The sequence below is a fragment of the Alosa alosa genome, chromosome 16 (assembly GCF_017589495.1).
Source record: "Alosa alosa isolate M-15738 ecotype Scorff River chromosome 16, AALO_Geno_1.1, whole genome shotgun sequence".
NCBI classification, from domain to species: Eukaryota; Metazoa; Chordata; class Actinopteri; order Clupeiformes; family Clupeidae; genus Alosa; species Alosa alosa.
In genome coordinates, this window is record NC_063204.1 from 14470126 (window position 1) to 14477625 (window position 7500).

General features: G+C 42.8%; 1 protein-coding gene across 1 annotated transcript in view; it reads right to left on the reverse strand.

Annotated features, from left to right (window-relative positions):
• Positions 1–1675, reverse strand: part of drd2a (dopamine receptor D2a) — a 29827-nt gene extending 28152 nt beyond the window's left edge. The window contains exon 1 of the mRNA XM_048266323.1: positions 1400–1675. The gene's annotated coding sequence lies outside the window, so the exon portion shown is untranslated. The remainder of the gene's footprint in view (positions 1–1399) is intronic.
• Between the last annotated feature and the right edge of the window lie 5825 nt (positions 1676–7500).

Genomic DNA, 7500 nt, shown 5'->3' on the forward strand with positions numbered 1-7500 from the left:
CCTGAAATGTAAGAAGACACACACACACAGAGACAAACACACGCGTGCGCATGCACACACACACGCACACACACACCCACACACAAATACAAACACATTTCAACATGTGCCTGGCAGCAACTCAGACAGTGCCTGTCAAGATCCCTTAGACACCCTTACACACTTTCGTGCATACACACACACAAACACACACACACACACACACACACACACACACACACACACACACACACACACACACACACACACACACACACACACACAAACACAAACACACACACAGAGACACAGGCATACACACACACACACACACACACACACACACACACACACACACACACACACACACACACACACACACACACACACACACACACACACACACACACACAAACAAACACACACATCCACATCCACGGATATGGAATCAAAAGCCCTGATTGACTCCGGAGCATCCAGAGTATCCCTTCTGTAGCACAGACACACACAAGGGGCTTTTCGCAGACAATAACTTTACCCTGAGATTAAGAGACCTGGGAATAATCATCTGTCAGCATGTTAACAGTCCACAGAGACAGAGGGACACAAAGAGACAGTCACTCTCACTCTCTCACACACACACACAGGTAGACAAGTAGACATGCCAAGCAGCAATTCCCTGTGTCTGGCGGGATCCCATCAAACTAATACCTACACACACACACACACACACACACACACACACACACACACACACACACACACACACACACACACACAGACACACACACAGACACACATGCACACATACTGTACACACACACAAATTGGTAACTATTCAAGCCCTTCCTTCATAGACAGCCTTACACACACTTAAGTGCAATGTTTTTGGTCATCAATTTGTCACACCACCGCACACACAAAAACACATACCTTGGCCACCTTAATCCTGCGCCTGAAATGTAAGAGACACACACACACAGGACAAACAAACACCGTGCACACCACCTGCCTGCTGGCACACACACCCACACACAAATACAAACACATTTCAACATGTGCCTGGCAGCAACTCAGACAGTGCCTGTCAAGATCCCTTAGACACCCTTACACACTTTCGTGCATACACACACACAAACACACACACACACACACACACACACACACACACACACACACACACACACACACACACACACACACAAGATCAAAATGCAGAGCCAGTCCTCAAACACACAGAGTACCTTCATCACATACTTTAATCACACACCTGAAATGATGTAAAAAAATTAAACACACAACTGCGCACACATACACGTCCACAGAAGGAGAGCAAGATGAACATAGGGATGGTGACAGAGAACAGGATATAGAGGCGTGTACACACACACACACACACACACACACACAGCTGTTTTACCTTTACGCCATAAGTTTGGTTACACCTATAAGTAATCCAGAGTGTTCCAAAGGGAAACCCGCAGTCGCTTCCGTGCGCAGAGTACCACTTTGCCTAAATAAATCCAAGATATCTGTAAGCCTGTTATTGTTCGTGGAAAACTACATAGGTAGGCGAAATAGAATATTCTGACGAAACCTTTCCTTGATACATCCCCGTCTTCTCCTACATTCAAGGGCAGCTGATAACTCGTGCGGTTGCCCGTACTTCCCGGGTGCGCGAGAAGGCGCACGGAGCTCTCAGCGCATCTGAGGCTGATCGCGGAGGGCAGCTCGAGAAAGTGGAGGCGAAGGCGGGGCGAGGAGCAGCACTTACTTCCAGATGCACCTTCGCTGCCAATCGGAGGGTCTGCTGGTGTTTCTACTCTATGTTGGTCTTCAACACATGTTCCACACCTAAACATTAGCTATTACAGTAATTCAACACAACGTCAACAAGAGGTTAATGCCATGGATTTCGAAGGAGGACTCATCTCATATATCTATCAACCCCGGCGATTACGGAAGGAAATCGATAAGCATGATCTCTCCGGTGTAACCACTATAGCACTTTAACGCGATATTTGAGTAGTTTCCGTCTGCATACTACCGTTGTACGCTGTGTTGTCATATGTGTACAAAAGTTGTGAATTGTTCACGCAATTTCTGACGCTGCAGTTTGATTAGATGGCTAACGGTGGAAACACTTGTTCAAGACCTGTCTGTACAGAGAGTACTCCATATGAACTCGTGAGCTATCTTGCACTATATAAGTGCGCGGTAGCTCAATAACAGCAAGCATTACTGCATACTTTTTTTAATAAAAGTTGATGAACTGAAAACTGAAACTATGTAAGATATAGCCCATCAAAGAAAGAACATATAAATAGGTCTTAGTTTAATCATGATGGAGTAAGCGAAGAACCTAAACCCAGTAGGTCTACAAAATCTGCATCTACTGTTCACGGGTGCCCGCTCCCGTTAGCTCCCCCATAATTCAAACTGTGAATGAAATTATTTTGACATAAATGATTGGATTGAAACCCCTACACTCCATTTTCCATCTAACAGCAACACAACATCAGGCTTAGGCAGAAACTCCTGTAATGTTTTTTAGTTTGTGTATGAAAAAGCAACACCCTAATAATGATGCACAACACCATTTCTCTTTACTGCAAACAGGAGCATAGCAGAAGAACCTGGGCCCCTGCATTGGCAGTCCTGATGGGCCTCCATGTTCCTCAACCCAGGTAAAATAAAAATATATTCCAGACTTTTCAAGGGCCCTCTCTCCCCTTGGGCCCCTATAATCAGTAGTGGTTTTACCCCCAGTCTGACATTTGCTGACTGCAAATAAAATCAAGGTTTTGATTTGATTGTCCATCAGACTGACAAAAAAGAAAGTAAATATGTAAATGTCCCTCTTCTACATCTCCCCAGTAGAGTGGCTGTGAAGTTACACTCTTTTTTTTAAATTATAGAATGCATGTGGTGCTTGGAAATAGCATTCACCACTCCCTGTCTGGCGAGATGGGACAGGGAGGGTAAGTGAGCCTATAGCCATTTATCATCTGCAGCAATCATACCATTTCACAGCAGATACCCCCCATTCACTGCTGAGGCATCAATGCAAGTCAGCATCCAGCTGGCAAGGGGGTGGAGTGTGTGTGTGTGGGGGGGGGCACGAAGACAGAGGGAGGAGAGTGCAGTTTACCTAGTCTATTACCCTACCCCAGCCAGGCAGGCCATGCCCAGTTGTGTGTGTGTGTGTGTGTGTGTGTGTGTGTGTGTTTCAGCCAGGAAGACAGGGAAAACAAGATATTTTGAGGAGCCATCTGCCGTTTGCCATCAACACCCTCTATTCAAAATAATATTTACTTATAGGCCTTACATGAACATAATACAATATGCACACCACTGCTTTGCCACACTGAGAATACAGAATTTGCCATCCGAATATTGGGTACTTACACCCCCAGTTAAAATGTCTTTGTGGAGAATGAAAGTTGACAGACTGAAAAGGCCCCATCCACCCGAGCCCAGCGCAGGCAGTGTGTGTGTGTGTGTGTATGTGTGTGTGTGTGTGTGTGTGTGTACAGTATGTGTGTCTGGAGCAAACACCCTGAGCCAACGTATCCTCATGTGCATACTATCCATTCTGCTTTGTGGTCATTCAGAATATTTCCACTTCTGAGGCTTGTTGCTGTTTCCCTTGCAGTGTGTGTGTGTTTGTGTGTGTGTGGTGTATGTGTAAGGCTTGTTTCTGTTTCCCTTTTAGTGTATGTGTGTGTATGTGTAAGGCTTCTTGCTGTTTCTCATGCAGTGTGTGTGTGTGTGTGTGTGTGTGTGTGTGTGTGTGTGGTGTGTGTATGTATGTATGTATGTATGTATGTACAGTATGTATGTATGTATGTATGTATGTATGTGTGTGTAAAGCTTGTTGCTGTTTCCCTTGCAGTGTTAGTCTGTGTGTGTTGTTGTTTTTGTTCCTCCTGCTGCTTCCCTGCAGAGGTGTGAGTGTATGAGAGGCTGGGAAGGAGATGTTCAGTTGGACCTTTTCCACCCTTATTAGGTGATAACAAAATAAAATAACTTCATTTCCTTCTTCAGAGGCCAGCCTGCAGCGAACGCCTCCTCATGTGCAATGGATCCATTTCGCTCGCTGGTCATTTGGGTAAATTTCCATTCATGGCTCTTGTCGCTGTTTCTTGCTGCTTCCCTGCAGTGTGTGTGTGTGTGTGTGTGTGTGTGTGTTTGTGTGTAAGTGAGAGAGAGAGAGAGAGAGAGAGAGAGAGAGAGAGAGTCTTTTCCCACCCTTGTTAGGTGATAACTAAATAAAACTAGAAAATTCCAGGGAATTACCATTGCATGTAAATGTAAAACTGCTGTGTATAACATTACTTACAGTATGATTATTCAGATTACATAGACTTACAGTATTCTTGAAAACCACTCACTTGGTTAGATGTTAGCTGAGAGTATATGACAGTCAGTACAAATAAATGGTCAATTCAATATTGATCAACATTCGTTTTAATACAGTACTGCAGAAACAGCAGAATGATACTCAGAACACACTAATGAACACTTAACAACCAATGCAAGCTTGAAGTCAAAAAATCAAAGTTGTTGAAACCAATTGTAAAGTTAACCAATAATGATAAGGGAGAAACAAGATGTCTACTATATTTGCATTCTTACAGAACTTGATGATGCCAATCATATTATCCTAAGACAGATCTATTTATCAGGCAGCAACAGCTAGAGGCCTCAGTTAATGATAATAGGTCAAATTTGATGGTGATATATACTGAAGAATAAAAGAGTCAGCCCATAAGATGATCAGTTTTAGACAGAACTTAGGTTAGAATCTTAATTTTCACACAGCACATAAAAACAGAGGTCTAACAGCACAGCTAAGTTTCACAGATGTTACAGCCCCGGTATGATTCAAAGGTATGAATGGTTGACAAATATGATTCACAAGTATAAAAGTTCCATATAGTTAGTATAGTCCTCACACAACAATATAGTTCTCAAAATGTCGCAGTGTAGATCTCGGATAAGTCTCAGTATGGTTAAATGGTATGTGCACAGATATGTTGAGATATGGTCACGTTTGTAAGAATGTATGTTAGTAGGTATGTTTCTAGCAACATTGTCAGAGATGTATGGTTGATAGGTGTGCACACAGACAGGCACACATGTAATGCATACGTGGTCATCACCACTGGTCTGGTCTGGAACCTAAAAGACAAAAGCAAACAAGTTTAACAGTTATACCAAAACAATACAAGGAATGTCTGCAATTGTCCTAACAGTAGTCTATTCATGGCTTTCATAAGGTCCCTTTCCACAGGAGTATAATCAAGCACCAAATGCATTCATAATCTAGGTGCTTGATTGTATACACCTGTGGAAAGGGACCTGATGAAACCCATCAATAGACAAACTATGATAGCATACCGTGATAGTGTTTAGGCTACGTAAGAATCAGGAGCATAGAATGAAAACGTAGCCATGGCCTATTTGATACACAAACAAGCGGTGATCAACGTTACAAATTTGGTAAAAATAAAAACAGGAGCATATTTGTTAACTTTAACTAAAATGTGAACGGTGGAAGCTATAACGTTATGACCATCAGCAATGAGTCACGTTATTCATGCCCTTCATGACACCCATGATGGGTTTCATCAGGTTCCTTCACACAGTATAATCAAGCACCAGTCTGCATTCATAATCTATTCTAGGTGCTTGATTCTATACACCCGTGTAAAGTGACCTGATGTCGAATAAAATCAGAGCCATAGTACAGTATCTGTAGGCCTACTTCTCTGGTTTATTGCATTGCATGTCAATGCAATGGTCTATTATCGCTGTTTTTCTTATAATTATTATTCTTCTTCCGACCAAATTTGACGTTCAAAGGCTCTAAAACCACTGAACCGTTTGACGTCATTCAAACACTCCTACAAAGGTCTTGCAACGGACTATTGTAGTGGCTGCAGGCCACTGCCGGCTTGGACTCGGCCTGAGCGTGGCGTGGCGTCGGTCTCCTGTTGGGAGGCGTCAGCAGCTGTGAGCCCGTAGCTCTGCGCCGCCTTGTCTGTGCCTGGCATCATAAATCACTATGAGGAAGTGACATGGTGACGCCACTGCTAACGGAGAGGAGACGCATTGGCCGGCATTGCCCTCTATTAACCCCCCACCCCCCTCACGTCCAGTAGCAGCCAGCAGCATGACAGCCCCTTTGATGGCACCTGAAACGGAATGCTACAATTTAAATTCAGCAGGTTAACTCTGATTGGCAGACATAAAAAAAAACATAAAAAACTTGTCATAATCAGGCATAAACTGTTTACAAAAAAAATGCAAATGCACAAACACACCCACAAACATGCACAACCTGAAACTTTCACACCAGTTTGTGTGCTTGTAGAACTGTTTACAGAGATCACACACGCTTTGATGCAAACACACATGCACACACACACACACACACTGGAGCACACACACACAGATGCTGACACAGTGGTTGGTGTGCCTCTGAAAGCAGCAGAGAAGAGGAGCTTTAATGTGAGTTTAATGTGTGAGTGTGTGTAGTTTATGCATCGTCTGAGTGAGTGTTGTGTGTGCGAGTTAGTGTGTATGTGCCGTTTTGTCTGAAGGCTCGTGGGCAGAGTTAGTGTGTGTGTATAGAGTGTTGTTTGTAGCTCATCAACTGAGTGAGTGTTTTGTTTGTGTGTGTAGGCTCCTGGGTTCAATGATAAGTGTAGGCTCATAGGCTGAGGGAGGTGTGTGTGTGTGTGTGTGTGTGTGTGTGTGTGTGTGTGTGTGTGTGTGTGTGTGTATGTATGTGTGTGGGTGGTGTTGTATGAGTGGAGCCTGTGTGTGAACAGTAGCACAACAGTGTTCCTGTCCCCTGCGCAGCTGCTGGTCAGAGGGGGCCTGCTGAGTGGAATGAGAGTCCAGCGGCCATGAGTTTCAGCAAGCAAGTTTGTACTTTCTGTACTGAGATGTGATATAAACCATGTTTCTTTTTACTGAAGTGTGATATAAGCCATGTTTCCTTACTGAGATGTGATATAAGCCATGTTTCTTTACTGAAGTGTGATATAAGTAGGGCTATCAAAATAACTGATTAATTTCGATGAATTAATTTGAGAAAAAATAACTGATTAAAAAAACTAACGCAGATGAATCGATTCTGTATGACCTTTGACCCTGAGCCGTTGTAGTCAGTAACCATTAGACCATAAAATGAAGGAGAGAGAAGAAAATGTGCTGCCTAGATCATTGATTGGAACATTTACTTTTCAAAAACGGCCTGATGGTGTTGATAAAAATAAAGTGTTGATTAAAATAAAGTCCTCTGCAATGTATATGTGATAAAAAAAACTTCTTCCCGAAGCACTTTTGAATTTATTTCCTCAGCATATTAGGTCATATCATAGATTATTATGGCCATTATTAAAATAATAATAAAAGAGTTTTTGAACTTTAATGTCACTAATGCTGGTTATTCAATGATTCATTTGAATTTAAATATTTAAAATACTTTCACAGCAAAAATCATATATG